The following is a 17,711-nucleotide window of genomic DNA, read 5'->3' as shown; positions in this document are numbered from 1 at the left end:
TCTTTCTTGGAAAGCTAACAACAACAAAAGGACTGTGAGCATATTTCTGAGCTTTTCTAGCACGTATGAAGCTTTGGATTTAATCCTAAGCATCAGGAAATAATCCAAACAGTAGCAAAAACCTAACTAAACAGTTACATTATATAATATCCCCCTATAGATTATATGTGTGTAGTCATACGTATCTTTATTTAAAAAGTAGAAGAAAGTATTTTCAGTGTTTTTACCATAAATAATAAATGTTTGGGATAGATAGGCTTAACCTGACTTGAAAATTATGTGATGTATGCATGTGCCAAAAATATCACATTTCTTATTAATTATATTATTAATATGCACCATTTTGTATTTCATGTTTTCAATTCAAAAGATATACTTAACTAAAAATCAATAAAGACTAACAAAACAAATGAATCTAAGAACAAAGCAATCTTTCAACAGCAAAAATCTCTTCAGTATTAGAGAACAATTTATTATTCCCAAATACCTTCTTTGAGCAGCACCTTGAAGATTATCTGGCAAGAGAGGTAAATCAGACTCTTCTCATAGAACTTTATGGATTGGAAAAGCCTCTGTGTCTCTGAGGTTTCTGTTCTGATGTTAGAGAATAATGAAACAAGTGTTACATAGAAGTTTATTTCAAGATGAAAACTTTTTGTGTTGGGGGGATTTCAAGACATGGGGTTTTATTAAGGAGGAAAAACAGGATGTTCGAAGCAGTAGTTCCCAACCTGTAGGTCATGACCCCATCAGATATCCTGCCTACCAGAGATTTACATGATCATTCATAGCAGTACAATCACAGTTGTGAAGTGGCAGTGAAATACTTGGCAGTGACCATCAAAGGAGGAACTGTGTTAAAGGTCATAGCATTTGGAAGTTGGAGAACCACTCTTCTAAGGGAAAGTAAAATATTCCATCCTTCTGGGAAGCACCTTAAGCTCAGGAAGTAAACAACTGGAAGGCTTCAGGAAGCTCCTGTAACTGAGCAGATTCAATAGGTCCCTCCCTCCCCAGTTTATATAAGCAGAAGGACTGCATAAACACTTAGAAAGCAGAGCCGCCTAGTAGCAGCTCCGCTAGTTCAGCTGCCCGAAAGAAACATTGAAGAAGTAGAGACAATGTGAATTTCCTAGACTAAACAGTGACAAGCCAGGTGGCCTAGAAGAATCTGAGACTAGCATACAGAAGCCAACTGGACGACTGGGACACTCCACCTTACTGCGCTACTTGTAAACTGTATATCATGTTCTGGGTTTCATCTTTCGTGACCCGTCATCCATGCGGAGGTGAACTTTGGTGATTCATCTTAGTCACGTCTTGTCCCGTAGGTCGTACCTCACCCATATAAACTCATTGGTTCACTAAGCTGAACCTTGGTGATGTCCTCTGGTCTGCTGTTGGTCCCTATGTGGGATGAGTAGACATTTGTTATGTCTGACTGGGAACCGTAAGTAGGTAATCCAGTAACTGTTGATAAATGAAAAAGGAAATAGAACATGATAAGGAACTAAGTAACCAAAGGCTTGAGAGTGGCAATGATTTAACCTGGGGGACCCACTGCAGACCATTCCAAGGAAGTGACGTTTAGAAAGAAACCTGGAAGGTACAGAGCAAGACAGTGGACCCTCTGAGGAAAGGAGTCTGCTTGCTATATAGAGGAAACTAGCATCAAGTCTTTAGAGAGTAAAACAGCCTGAAAGACTGGAGTACCTATTGATAGTGTATTTCAGAAAAATGACCATTTGTATGGGGCTGAGTGAGGCAGGCTATAGGTTCTGCTCACAGGACATCAAGACATTTTTGTATGGAGTGGAGCGAGGCAGGTTGTGGGTTCTGCTCATGGGCCACCAGGACATTTTTGTGTCCCATGAGATACGCAGCTTCATTTACGAACCACCGACGATAACGTCATATCCTTGTTTATACTTGTGGTTATTTGGAACCTAAAGTGATCTGACTGAGGATGTGGGATAAGTAAGTATGGAGCAGAGGGCAGTCAAGCTTTGCACGGCTGTTAGATGAGTCTCTCGCTCATCGACTGCGGCCCCGTACATGCTTCAGGGAAGGCTGATAGGAGGAACAACAAGAGAATGAGGAAAACAAGATGCACAGAAAGGGGCTGAGAAAAGAGACCTTCCTGTTGGAGGCACCCCGAAGACAACACAGATGACAGAGCTTCATGGCATGCCGGGGGAACGCAGCCCTGAATTCTGCTGGAGCAGAGGTAAGATGGGGATCCTCTCTGGATGAAGGAGAGTTTGACAGTGATCACCTTTCTCACGAGGACCAGGATGGCTTGATGTGCCTCCTGGTGCAAAAGCAAATGAATAAATTGCTGCTTCTCTGCTTAGGCTGAAAACAGGGTCAGGATTGTGTTCGAAAAGGAGAAAACCTTCTGTATTTCTGACTAAACTTTCTGCAAGCTCCTTCTCATGGTATCTCTGCTGGTTACGGCATGTCTTTAAAGGGGTGATGAAGGATAGAGTTAGAAAGAGCCCACAACAGCCTGTCAGTGTTCCACTTAGGACAATTGGTGCTCTGCCAACAAAGTCACAGACAGTAAAGTTAAGGCAAGCGCAAACCACCCTTTCTGATGGTAAGTAATAGAATCTTTTTTTTTCTCTCTCTCTCTCTGATAGCATGGGCTGGAAAAAAGTAAAGAATGTTCTATAGTTTTAGTACGTAATTAATATGTTCTCTTTAAAGGAGATGTAAATTAATAATCACCATTGAGCTTTATGGAATTGAATTCAATATAACATACATACTTATAAATGTCCATATATGCAAGCATAAATATATGCTTACAATGTACATTCCTTACTATATGTGCATTAATATCAATTGTTGTCCACCTGCTATCATGAAATGTTCTTATACTGTCATCTAAATTAATTTCAGTAACTCCATCATTTGTGGTTATGACTCAGAATCGCTAAGTTGAACAGCAATGGGCTCCACAAGCTTTGAAGCTGAAGTTCAAAAGCTGGGGGAGAAACAGCTCCCCAGTGCTGCATCGCTAGCCGGTATGCAAGTAGCTCAGCAGTTTTGAAGCCACACTCACTGGCATTCTGAGTTAGAAGTCATTAACAGGCCCCCCATTGGGGAAAATTGAGAAACACTCAGTGACTGACATATGGATAATGTTATAATTTGTATACCCTTCAGGATCTCCAAATCTAGCGCTGGAGTAATCATGTACTTCTGTGCAGCTGACATCCCACGACGTATCTGAACCTGTTCACTGGCATTTCTTCCCAGGAGCATCTACCAGACACTTCCTTCCCTGCTTTATCACAGTTATTATAGCTAGAACCTCACATAGGGCTAAATACTATCAGTCCTTCTCATTGTGTTTTGGAAGGCGCTCTGAAGTCTGCTCTAGATCACCCCAAACTTCATTCATATAATAAGCCAGTTTCCCCAAGATAACATTCCAAAGGGATAGTTAAAAACCAAACAGCAACAACAAAAACATTTCTACAACTGGCAGCTTAGTTGTCACGTGAATGATTCAGGTTGTGAGAACAAAACACCTTAGACGGGTAATTGAGACGGAACAGAAAACTGTTGCCCGCAGTTCTTGCAACTGGGAAGTCCAAGACCAAGAGTCAGGTCCAGTGTCTAGTGAGCCAAGGTGTTCAAACTTGGACAAGATATCTAACCTGTCTGTGACACGAGTCTCTTTTGAAAGATGAGAATAGACAATGTGTTGAAAGTAGACTCAAGGTTAAAGTTTCATGTGACTGTGTTGTGTTTAACTGTATTATAAACCGTGCTATTTATCTTCCCATCATGCCTAATACAGAGCCTTGAGATTCAAGGGGCAAATGTTCAATCATCTCCATTAACACTTAATCAGCAAGTTTGGGTGCACCCTCACAACTAGTGAAAACCCTTCACCACTACCACCTGGATGCCAGAAGATGCCTCAAACTCCAGGTACTCTAAAACCCAAAGAAGATTTTAATTGGCATGCTAATTAAGTGAGCCAAAGGGGACTTCTGATTGCTCAACTTTAATATTTATATAGCTGGACTTTGGTAGTCAGCCTCAGGAGGCAGAAGTGGCAAAATAAGGAATAGACCTTGATGGCTAATTTTAGAAATATAATCTAATGGTTTTTAGAAAGGCAGAGGAAAGGGGAGAGAAGGACAAAGCCTGACAGAGCCATGCTCACCATGCTTGAGTTGGGAAGAGTCCTTTCAATATACATGTATTGAGATATCACATTCTCCATAAATCAGAAAAAAATCCTTATATGGCTGTGGATACCTGTAATTGTAACACTTGGGAGGCTCTGTGTCTCTATCTGTCTCTACATCTCTCTGTCTCTCACCCCCCATGTGTGTGTGTGTGCATGTGTGTGTGTGCGTGTGCGTGTGTGTGTGTATCACTCTCATAATGTCAGCAAGATAGAAAACTTGATATTATATTGGGAACTGATTTTGAAGCTTTGTTTCTATGAAGTACTATTTATTCTTCAGCTGAAGGCTTTCCAAAGGCATGAAATGAGTGAGATTTACAGAGATTATAAGACCTGATATGTTTTCTCCTGATGCAAAAAGTCAGATTAGACCAGATTAAAACCAAATGCAAGTTTATTGGGTGTTACTCCTGGGCAGGTTCACTGGTCCCAGAAAATTGGGCCAGAGAAATCATGCACCTGGGCTAAGGCAGGGGGCTTTTATAAACCTTAGGCAATGAGTGATGATGTGCCTACCAAGAGCAGGGACTGTGCCCCCATGGTCAAAAGCTAAACCCCTGTCAGGCACTTAAGTGGGTTGGTCACATCAGAAAGGCAAGTTACATCAGCTTTCAGAAATGTGGAACTGGTCTTTTGGTGCCATTCCTCTGTTCAGAGTCTACTGTGTTGGCCGGGTTGGGGGAATTAGTTTAGATAGGGTTTCCCAGTTTGTGAGGGGGCAAGAACAGGGTTCCAAACTAACAAGACTGAGAGGAAGTAGCAGCTTTAACATGGTAGCTTTCTTTGAGTGACATTGAGATCTATCTGTGTTCCCCAGCACTTAAGAGGAAGGAAGTTTTAGGTGAATATCTCTTTAGCAAGTTTGTTATCCTATTCTGGGCATCAAGGGAGGAAGCTAGTCTTTAAGAATCATAGCCTGGGGTGCACATCTGGCAGCTGTGGAAAGTGCACAGTCCATCTACACATCTGTTCCCCCAGCTGCCATTTTCACTGTGTGTTTGTCTCTGTATGGTTAGTGCGCTCACCACATCATGCTTGGCAAGGCAGATGGAAGCCTTTGGCTTGCTCTCTTCCTGTGTTCTTTCTCAGTAAAAGGCATAGTGCTAACAGGCTGCCCTTGACTCAGCCAAGGTCAGCTCTGTGAACCAGGACAAGGAATCCTTTCACACAGGTTGTCTTTGTTACTCTCTTGGTGGTGATGAAATAACCTGACAAAAAACAATTTAAGAGAGGAAGGGCTGCTTTAAGCTTATAATTCCAGAAGGAAGCGATTCAACACAACAGGGAACATATGGAGACAAGCAGGGGTACAAGGGAACTCAGGAAGTAGAGAGCAAACAGTCAGTGGAGTATGGCCTTGAAGGCTTAAAGGCCACCCCCACTGGGCTACTTCCTATTGTGAGCCTCCACCTCCCAAGGATTCCACAACCTTCCCAAGCATAGGAGCAGCTGACAATAAACTTTTACACACATGAGCCTAGGGGAGGACATTTCACCCTCAAACTACATCACAAGGTCTCATGTAGCCTAGCATGACAGATTTAATATGTAGGTGAGGATGATCAAGAATATCTATTTATTTAATTGACTTTGTCTATTTGTTTGTTTATTATTTGAGGTAGGATCTTACTATGTAGCCCTGGCTGTCCTGAAACTCACTATGTAGACCAGGCGGGCCTTGAACTCACAGAGACTTGCTTGCTTCTGCCTCCAGTGTGTTGGGATTAAATGCATGTGTCACCATGCCTGGCTGATCTTGAACTGTTAATCCTCTTGTCTTCCTCCTTTGGAGTGCTAAGATTACCCAGACTTGCCACAATCCCTGTTTCTGTTGCTAGCCATGTGATAACGATGCTCTCATATACTTGTAGGGATGAAAGAATGTGCAGATCACATATAATAAAACAACTGGTGGATGATAAGAAGCTAATAATTGATTGTTGTCATAATTTTAATTTCTTGTTTTATCTGAGAATTACATACATGAGTATTGTGTTTATATAATTTCTGTTCATTCCTCTTCTTCATTCAAGTCTTCCGATATCTTCCCCCACTTCTCAAATTCATTGTCTTTCTTGTACACACACACACACACACACCATGCTGAGTCGATTTAGTGTTGTTCATAAGTATATGTGTTTTGGATTGATTGCTTGGCATTGGATGGTGTATCATTTCTGGAGAGCACTGATTTTCCCTCAGCAGCTGTTAATTGCCTATAGGTCATCAGCTAGGCATAGGGCCTTGTGAGAGTTCCCATTTTTGTTGGCATATCAACTGATGATGTCATTGCACTGGTCTTAGTGAGGTGATCAGATCCTTGAAATTTCATGGGTGCACTTTCCCTGTCATATATTGAACACACTGTCTCAGAAGATATATTGTCCTCCACTCTTGCAGTGTGCCCCCTTCTGTAGTGATTGCTGAGCCTTGGTATAGGAGTGGTATATAAGTTGGGCCTGTCTCCCTATGGTCAGTTGTTCTTTACATTTTGACCAGTTTGTTGATTGGAGGATTTGGCTTTCAGAATTTAATTTTTGTATTTTTTTATGTGTTCTTGCTATTAGCAACACACTGGTGGATAGTTGACAAAGATTTTTTTTTTGTCATTTGAAAGGCTGAACCGTTGCTCTGTTGACGCATCTTTGTTGTGCAGAAGCTGTTTGATTTCCTGGAATCCCATTCATAGTGTCTTTCCCACACTGTTGCAGCCCATTTTAAGAAAGCTCGTATGCCTTGTCTCTAGAAGTTTTAAGGTTTCGAGTGTTATATTAAGATCTCTGATTCATTTTAAATTTATTTTTGTTCAGGGCAAAAGATGTGGCTTTAATTTCATTCTTCTGTGTATGAATATCCAGTAGAAACTTCAGTCCTTTGGGTATACGATCACGTTATCTGTACTGGAGATAGCTTGACTTTGGTTACTATATCTCTTTTATTATCTCTTATTGTACTAAGAGTCTGAGTACTATAATAAGAACAGAGAAAATGGGCTCCCTTGTTTATTATAGATTTTAGCGGGAATACTTCCATGTTCGTCACTACTGCAGTATTAGGTACTGGTTCATTGTGGATAGTTTTTATATTTATTGTAATGCTAGTTTATTATGAAGGGTATTGGCAGAAATTACCATTGCGACTTCATCTAAAACATCTAAAGATAAGCAGTGGCAGAGAACATAGGCACAGAAGAATTATTTTTTTTGTCTGCTTCTCTTGTAATTCATGAAAATGGAGCAGTCATGCCTTGCAAAATGCATTGCAGTTTATATTTTCTGAGCTTAAAAAACCATTCTTTTCCCTATAAAGTGTCTACTGTGCAAGTTTGCAGTCCATCCTTTATCACAGATATAAGTGAAAACCCTGTGTTGTTTTTCTTAGTAATTGTTTCAATTTAAAAATCAACACAAGCTAAAAAAAAATCTATTGTATACTGGCTCTTCGTTTTGTATTATTCCTATTGTGATTACTTTGGTTGAAATAAGCAGGTTAATGTGAACCTGTGAGGCACATGGAGAGAACTTTGCCTACTTGGTTATTTGCTGATCTGGACCAACTCTGTCTACAGAGACACACACACATACACACACTCACACACATACACACATTCACACACACTCACACATACACACAACACATTCACACATACACACAACACACTCACACATACACACACTCACACACATACACACACACTCACACATACACACATTCACACACACTCACACATACATATAACACACTCACACATACACATTCACACACACTCATTCACTCACACACACTCATTCACTCACACACACACATACACACTCTCTCACACACATACACTCACACACTCTCAAACACACGCTTACAGTGTTTCTCATTCTCATTTAAGTTTTCAGAAAATACATTTGTTTTCATTATATTTGCTTATTTGTGTGTAGGGAGGGGTGTATCACGTGCACTTGTAGAGGTCGGGGGGCAGCTGCAGGAGCTGGTTCTTTTCTCCCAGCACGTGGGTCCTGCGCACTCAACTCAGATGTCAGTCTGGCACAGGTCTTGGAGGAAGTGCCTTGACTTGCTGAGTTATCTCAGCAGACCCCAAAATAAAGTGCTTGGGGTTCGTTTAACTAATTAAGATGAAGACAAATTATCAAAGGATTTTTCGTTTGTTTGCTTTAACCTGGCCCTGCCTTTTTGTGACAAAAACACACCAAACATAAAACACAAAACAATGAACAGCAGCCATGACTAAACATTGGGCTGCCTCATCTCAGCCAAGCCACACAACAAATCCAGGATGCAGTGATTGTGCTCGTCTTCCTTTTTTTTAATTTAAACTTTGCCTGTTCTATTTTGTTATTTAGTGTTTATAGCTATCAGCATACAGAGGGAAGTAACAAAGCTCAAGGGGCTTTGTTAATTGCCAAGGGTCACAGAGCTAATGCATGGGAAGGCAGGGCTGTAATCCAGGCCATCTGACAAGAAAACCCATGTTTGTAACTGCTTTTATATTGCTGCAAACATTAAGGGTTATTCTTGCTCTAAAAAAAGACGCGGTGTTTCTAAATCATTTCAATGCTATTCTTTATTTGGGTTTTAAAATGTTTAGTGAAAAAAAACATGCTATAATTTTGGGGAAACAGCTGTACACTTCATTTCTCTTTTGTGGTGTGGATAACTGAGAGGTCTGTGGAAATCAAGTTCTTTATTCTTTCCTCTGAAGAACTGAGTAAGTGGCTCTTTGCAAAGCAATGAAGTAAGAAATGTATTATTCCCCAACTGGATGAAATGCATGCCATTAAAAGGAATAGGATCCATAATCTATCTCATTCTCTCTCTATGGTGAAACGTTCTTGTGCCTTAATTAAGGAAGAGAGAACATGAGAGTCCAATACGAGTCAAAGTTCGTCCGCTTGTGAAGCAGCCTAATGGATTTTCACACCTGATTTCCATCTGCAGATCTAGGCAGTCAGCATGGAAAGGACAGAGAGCGCTCTCACAGAGTTCAAGGAAGCGACATTCCAAATACCACACACCCGGCCGAGGTTTCGAGGAACCAATCGATTTTTCATCATTTCCACCAGGAGCATTAATCAATATGATCAATGTGACTACTTAAGAAATGATGTTTGGACACGAGCATTGAAAAGAGAAAAGGGTATTGACGATTATAACTCCTGGGTTTAGGAGAAGCAGTGGCCCATACAATGTGATACACAGGCACCATACAATCGTTATGCAGTATTTCAAGGACAATTTGTGTGGGTTTGACAATTAAAACAAATGGGAAATTGATTATATGAGCAACATTTCTTTAAATGGCACAGCCTGGTATTCAGTGGTTGCTGGAAATCCAGGATATAAAAGCATTTTTCCCTCCACCTCTTTAAATAGTTATTGGTAGAGTCTACTTAACCTAAATAAATAAAATCCATTTATTCATTTTATCTTTCAGTTAAAAGGTGACCATAGTAAAACATTGATAGCCGTGCCGATGCTGGGGCTGTATTCGTACCTCAGGACACCTCTTATTCATGGAATTTACAAAATAGGCTAGACTCAAGGACAGGATTGAAACCAAGTTTGTAACTGTCCAAGTCTTATCCTTAAGACTACAGTATATAAGGACCCCTGTGCTGGCCTTTCTGCACCCACTATAAGTCAAACTATTTTTCCCTTTCTTTTGACCTCATCCATCTCCTGTGACTTCTCTAATATACTTTAACCTTCCTTCTTCAGAGACTGACTCGGTTATTCATACTTTCTGAGGCTGATGTGAAGATTTTGGAGGTGTTCATCTCTTAACCTGTGTTTGTGAAGGTACTGTTTAGAGGCCTGCAGAGACCTCATGCTGGAAGAACACACGGAACTGCATTACAATAAGAATATGAGGTATCATCCACACCATGTCATCTTGAAGAGCTAGCATTCCTGAAATCATTGCTTTTCCTTTTCTACCAATATCTTTGCTGTTTTCTAAGTGAATGAGCATGTTAAAAGAAGATCATTCTTATTTTCCCAGTCTTGGCTTCTGTATGACTTTGAGTTGCCATTTTTATGAGAGTATGCCATGTCATGGTGGTCCTCAGGCATCTTTTGAACAGATGGCGTATGTGGGAAGAGCTCCCACACGGTAAGACCCAGCTACTTAATGTGGAAGTCAGAACCCGTTTTCCCAGTCAGCAGATAAAGCACAGTCCATACTAAAGAGAGATACTTCTCCAAGATTGTCTTATTTAGGAGGAAACAACACTGAGAATCAGGATTTAATGCCATACAGAATCTAGGTTCAGAGAAAGCACTGTGGGGAAAAAGTCTGAGCCATCCCCACGACTGAGACGGCAGACGACTTCTGGAAAGTGGTGATGTGAATAGATAGGCCTAGGTTTTGTTAATGTTGCTGTGATAAAAATAAGCTGAGAAGAACAGTTTAAAGAAGAAGGACTTCTAGAGCTCCCAGTTCCCAGTTACAGTCTCTCCTAGTGGGAAAGTTCAGGCAGTGGGAAGCTGCTGGCTACATTAAGTCTGCAGATAAGAAGAACAGTGGATGAGTGTTTATGTTCAGCTCATTCTCTACACACTATTCACAGCTCAGAATCTCTACCCAAGAAATAGTGCCGCACACTGTAGGTGAGTCTTCCCACATCACTACAAACCTGCGCAGACATGCCCAAAAGCCAACTTCTTCTACAATCTCTCAATCTAGCTGATTCTAGATTCTAACTGGACAATGAAAGCTAACCATAACAGATAGCCTACAGTATGGAAGAGAAATGTTTGCTAGTTATCTGACAGGTGATATCTGGGATTCATAAAGAACTAAAAACATTACAGACTAAGTAATAAATACTCCCAATTTAAATTGAAAAATCAAATAAAAATTCTCAAAATGAGAAATGCAAGTGGCAGCCATTCCATTGTACTCACCCTCCTACCTGATCTCTGATCCTGTTGCTGGGCCCTGCCCCCAACCCCAGCAGACTTTAGCTGCTAAGCAGTAGGCCACACAGTCAGAAGAACAGATTCTGCCTTCCTAGCCCCCTTACCTTATCACCCAAGTCACTGTCAGTCCCTGGAGTCCACTAACCCTGGTGGACTTCCCCTACTCAGATGCAGGCCACACCAGTCAGAAGAACAGGTTCAGGACACATCAGTTAGAAGGATAGAAGAAGGCCATAGGAGTCAGAATTAGAAATACCTCTTGCTGCACCAAGGGGCAAGTAAACTACCAGAAGGCCAGTCCCCAACTTGCACAGAGACTCCCTAATAGGCCAGAAGTCACACTGGCAACCAGAAATTCAGGCCATAAAGACTAGAAGATCAAAGAGTAAATAGAAACAAGGAATAAAATGCCCATCCAACAAAGATAAACTCAAGTATCATTATAAGTTTAGGTCTAAACTTATAGTGATCCCAAACCCAGGTGTCTAAACATCACTGTAAGAATATTGTCAACAATCACCAAGGAAATATGGTACCACCAGAGCCCAGCTATTGTATGACAGCAAAATATATTTCAATGCATCAGAAACACAAAGAAAGAACCTTTAAAATACTTTACAAAGATTATAAATGCCCTTAAAGAGGAAATGAAAAGTCTCCTAAAGAAATTGAGAAAAAGACAACCAAAAATTTGGAAGAAATTAATAAATCCCTTAAAGAATGCCAAGGAAACCAAGAAAAAATAAACAGGTGAGCCAGGCAGTGGTGGCACACACCTTTAATCCCAGTACTCGGGAGGCAGAGGCAGGCGAATCTCTGTGAGTTCGAGGCCAGGCTGGTCTAGAAGAGCTAGTTCCAGGACAGGAACCAAAAAGCTACAGAGAAACACTGTCTTGAAAATTCAAAAAAAAAATAATAATTAAAATAAACAGGTGAAGGAAACTATTCAAGACCTGAAAATCATAATAGAAGCAATAAAGAATACACAAAGTGAAGGAATTGTGGAAATGGAAAATCTGGATAAACAAACAGGAACTAGAGAAGTGAACACCACCAACAGAATATAAGAGATGGGAAACAGAGTCTTGGGTGTTGAAGATACAATAGAAGAAATAGATTTTCATAAGTCAAAGAAAATGTTAAATCTAAAAAACTGCTAACACTAAACATCCAGGAAATCCCGGATACTATGAAAACAACAAACCTAAGAATAATAGGAATAGATTCCATGGTAAATAGGACAAAAAAGAATAACAGTGGTAGAAGAAGGAAAAGAAATCCAAATCAAAACCCCAGAAAATATATTTAAAAGTATAGAGAATAATTTGTATTACCTAAAGAAGGACAAGTATCTTTATAAAGATACCAGAAGATTATAGAACACTAAAGAGATTGGACCAGAAAAGGAAGTCCCTTTGCCACATAATAATCAAACATTAAATACACAGAACAAAGAAAAAAGATCAAAAGCTTCAAGGGAAAAAGGCCAAGTAACACATAAAGGCAGACCTATTAGAATTAAACCCAACCTTTCAATGGAGACTCTAAAAGCCAGAAGTGCCTGTACAGATGTGATGCAGACTCTAAGAAACCACAGATGCCACCCAGGGAGGTTAACTACACACATGAAGAAAGGCAATAAATAATCTCACAACAGCAAAGCCAAAAGAAGGGACACACACACTCATACACGACTACTACTACTAACCAAGGTTCTGTATAATGGCTTGTGTCTTTTTCCTCTGACAGCTCCATGGTATCTCTTTATTCTGCTTTCTTTCTTCCAGCATTCAGTTTAGTTTTCCCACATAGGTCTACTCTGCCCTATCACAGGCCAAGACAGCTTCTATATTCATTAACCAGTAAACACATATACAGAAGGACTTCCCACATCATCTCCCCTTTTCTGTCTAAATAAAAAGGAAGGTTTTAACTTTAACATAGTAAAGTTACATATTAACAAGACAGGTATCAAGCAAGAATTACAGTTACAACATTTATAAATTCTTTCTTTTTTACCATAACAAAGGAAAACTATCATTGTAACTATCTATTCTTCAAATCCATCAAATACTTCAGAAGGATATAATATTACCTAAATTAACAGGAAATACATTGTAAACAACTTCCAAAACTCTAGAATTGACAGAGATATCACACTGCCTAACCACTCACCCGAAGTTCTTCTCAAATGTTGTGAGCACCCATCTTCAACTTACTGGCCCATTCTATCCAGCAGATTTTTCCATGAAGCAGGACATTTCAAAGACAGTTCTACCTCTATTGGCAACTTGTCAGTCACTTTCTTCTGTGTCCTGCAGAATGTCTGGCAGACTCTTTCATTAAGCAGGAACCCTGAAGGACCATCTCACCTTTAGGTAAGTTCAACAGTCATATTTCTATGGGTCTTGCAAGTCTAGTTCATACAGCATAACATCAAGCAGTTCAGGCAAGAGCAGTTTCTTGCCCAAATGGCTAAACAGTTCCATAAAGAGTCTCTTTGATGCCCATCTTCCTCTTGAAGTAGATTTGAGCTACCAGTAGTGTATGTGTCTCAGTGTCATGAAGTCTTAAGCTCTTAAAACACTTTAAATGTTATATTCTGAAGGTCTCTGAAAGATTCAAAGAATAACGATCTAAATGAAATATATCTCTATATACCTAGAAAACATAACATGGCTACATACTTGACTATTATAGATGATTATCTATTTACCGATATTTCTTAATCATACATTGCATTTCTAAATGAGCTGCACAAATACAACACCTTAATCAAGAGCAGAAATATACATATAATAAAATTGACCTTAAGTTTGTATTGGTAGACCAAGATCCACACCAATGCACAGTATTGATCTCTATAGCATATGTCCCTTTAAATGTAAATAAACATCTGTAAACAATATTTGGGGAATTTGATAGATTCATTGGCCATTGATCCACCCAGGTTTGCCAGCCTCTGCCCTGTGTTTTCTTCCACCTCCCACCCTAACTCTTAGAGTTATAGATGTGTGCCAACACATCATACTTTTACATGGAGGCTGGCATGTGAACTCAGGTCCTCATACTTTTGTGACAAGTACTTTACCCCCAGAGCAATTTTCTAAGCTGTCCTTTCTCCTTTCTTTCTTTGTAATTTTTTTAAAAAATCTTATTGCCCAGTTACTTTGGATAGACAGAAGTTTTCTGGTTATGATGATCTTCAGTTAAATATAGTTTAGAAGATAAAACCAATGAAGTTGTTAACCCTTTATTTCCAACTGACCATGGACTCAAGAGTTTTCTAGTTAAGTCTACCAGAAATGGAAGGAAGAGAATGAAGGAAAACTATATACAGCAGCCTGAAGATAAAATCCTACTTTTTCATCACCAGTAATAAAAAGATTTGAGAAGAACCTCTTAAGTGAGATATTGATGCCTGAAGCACTGTAGAAACAAGAGCTGTGCCATGGAGATGGGTTCAAATATAAGCTTTGTGAAAGAGCCTGCACATGTCTTCTAAATATAACATAAGTGACAGAAAATATGATGTGGTTGGCAAGTATGTTTTTAGGAAAACAATTATTATATAAGACAACCTGCAGTGAGTGTTTTCCAGTTTTATTGTTGAGTTATATTTCTTTTAAATTAAAAATACTCAGAAACTCCTTCACAAGGGAAATGACCAAAGTGATTCACTTTCTAAAATTGTCTTATTTTGTGCCACTTTGAGTTGTAAGCTAACACGGCTTAATATACTTTAAGACATCAACTGATTGGGAAGATAAATTTAGTTTCTGTGGCTGGAAAATGAATGTGTTGCTCATCTATTATGGTGTAGATATGAACTAGTTTTCATAAAGCAAAGTAAAAGTTGAACTTGGTAGTTTGAAAAAGTAAGGTTCCTTTCTTTTTTTTAACATATATGCTATATAAAAAAAGACAACACACTTGAATACAGATCATGACAGTTAAATCTAAAATGTAAGAAAAATGCTGGCATTCTGAAAGTGTCAACATAATCAGGAAAAATTATTTTTGATGACATGGAGCGGGAAAGCGTTAGCAGAATGAGGAAATTTTCAACAGCAAATACATAGCCCCGTCCTTCCCTCGTCTGCCAAGCCCACCCACACTTGTCATCAGTGAATGCAATTAAACTTTGTTGGTTTTTTTTTTTCAATACAGAAGAGACTTTTGGCAGTCAATGGGGGCTAATTTTTTCTTCACTTCTACACAAACCCTTTTAGCCACTGTGAAGCTCTAAGCTGAAAGATGTTCAGAGAATTGACTTTGTCCCTCAAGTATGAATTTGTGAATAAATTGAGATAAAACCTGGGGAAATTGAAACAGATCACACATTATTCTTTACATATTAACAGAGCCCCAGTCAAAAGGTTAAAATACTTAAGGGTAAAATAGTCCCTTCTGGTGCTGTTGGGTGCATTTTTTTGAAAAACGAATTTTAATTATTTTTTAGACAAAGGAAAAAGGATGAAATAACAAAAACTCTTTTTGATCTCCTTAGGCAACAAGCTAGCATGAAAATTTAATAACTATAATATAAAAAAATAACCAGAGAGAATCACATGGCTGGGATTTATAGCCCTTTCCCATATGTATTTATTATGTTTTCTTTCCCTGAGCCCCAGATAAACAGTGAAAATTTTTAGTCCTAAAATGTCAAATATAATCAGGGTTTGAATTTTGTTTTAGTCTGTGATCATTTCAATGAAGTAAAATATATGGTGGATGCAATTCCTCTCCACTGTGCTCATTCACAGCACAGTGCCACACACAGGCATGGACACACTCAAACCCCTACTTTCTTCTCATGGGATTGTACTGAATGAGAAAGAGAACGCATAGAACAGGGAAACTGGCAATCAACCAAACTATCTGTTTTCTACAGTAGCCAAGTAATTCATGTAGGAGAGAAGATTGATGGTAGAAATCTAGGCATGCATATTAACTTATGAACTCATGTGTTTTTGTAACTCAATGGCTTTATATTTGTGTGGTGTAGGAGGTCCTTCTGTTTATGTGTAGTTTTCATTGGTTAATGAATAAAGAAACTGCCTTGGCCTAGTTGATAGGGCAGAACTTAGGTAGGTGGGGAAGAGAGAACTGAATGCTGGGAGGAAGAAAGGTGGAGAAGGAGGGAGATGCCATGGAGCCGCCAGAGACAGACATGCTCAATCTTTCCTGGTAAGCTACTGCCATGTGGCAATATACAGATTAATAAAAATCAAGATGTGAGAGTTAGCCAATAAGAGGCTAGAGATAATGGGCCAAGTAGTGATTTAATCAATACAATTTCTGTGTGGTTATTTCGGGGCTAAGCTAGCCAGGTAGCTGGGAAGGACAAGTGGGCCCTCACCTTGCAATATCTGTGTGCTCTAAAATTGGTGTTATTCTCATAAAGTAGAAAATATTTGTGATTCTAACTTGAATTCTGATTTGCTATTTCAACTAACCATTCTTTTATTCCTTTCTTCTATTCTTTACTTTCAATATGCCCAAATGTAGTAAGAGACCACTTGTTCATTTCCCAGCCACTCAGACTTCCTAAATAATCACAAAGAAACCATATTATTTCCAATACTATTTGACCAATAGCTTAAGCATATTTATGACTGACTCATATCTTAAATTAACCCATCTCTTTTAATCTGTGTATCACGAGTCTTGGCTTACCTGATAAAGTTCCGGCGTTTGTCTCCAGCAGGGCTACATGGCTTTTCCTCACTCCGCCTTCTTTCTCCCTGCATTCAGTATAGTTTTCCCTGCCTAGTTCTACTCTGCCCTATCACAGGCCAAGGCAGTTTCTTTATTCATTAATCAATAAAAGAAACACATACAGAAATAATTTTCTACATCACCCAAATGACAAAAACTTTTTATTTTCTTGTCTAAAAACCATTTTAAAAACCGAATTAATAGAAAAAAATCTGTAGTTGGTAGCTTTTATTACGTTGTGCTCTTAGGACAACTGCAAACAAATCATTTGCATCCAGTTTCCAACCATTATGACAGCATGTAATTAGCAGAACACCAGCTCTAATTGAAATACTTTACATAGCATCCTCTGTTTGGCACATTGACACTGAATGCACATCAGTAGGGCAGGCATTCGTGATTCAGTCAGAAAGTATATCCTCTGCAGATGTCTGTGAACCTACTGTGTGGAGCGCTGATGCTGGAGGTGGTTTCTCAGCACTTAAGTCCTATTTCATTACTCAAACTGACTGGTTCCTTTCTGCTCAGTTAAGTGAGGCAAGCAGAGAGTTGACACAAGTCAGGTGCACACATCTACCTGCTGCACATGGAGATGAAGTTGGAACAAGGACTTCACTTCCTCAGTACTATGGCATAGACTTCATGATTTTCCCATAGAGATAGAAATATGGTAGGAAGCTCTGTCAGGGACAGGCATTTACTTACACTTAATATTCTCAGCAACACCACTCTGTACTTTTGTTTTTTCCTTTCCCATCATTTATTTAGTATCAATATTAAGTTGTAATATGGTGGTTTAACAGAAGTTTCTTTCTTTTCAGCATGGTTGATTTGATAAAACATGACATGG

Source organism: Chionomys nivalis, chromosome 16 (assembly GCF_950005125.1).
Source record: "Chionomys nivalis chromosome 16, mChiNiv1.1, whole genome shotgun sequence".
In the NCBI taxonomy this organism is placed as follows: domain Eukaryota; kingdom Metazoa; phylum Chordata; class Mammalia; order Rodentia; family Cricetidae; genus Chionomys; species Chionomys nivalis.
The sequence above is the reverse complement of the archived record's forward strand: the minus strand, read 5'-3'. Positions refer to the sequence as shown.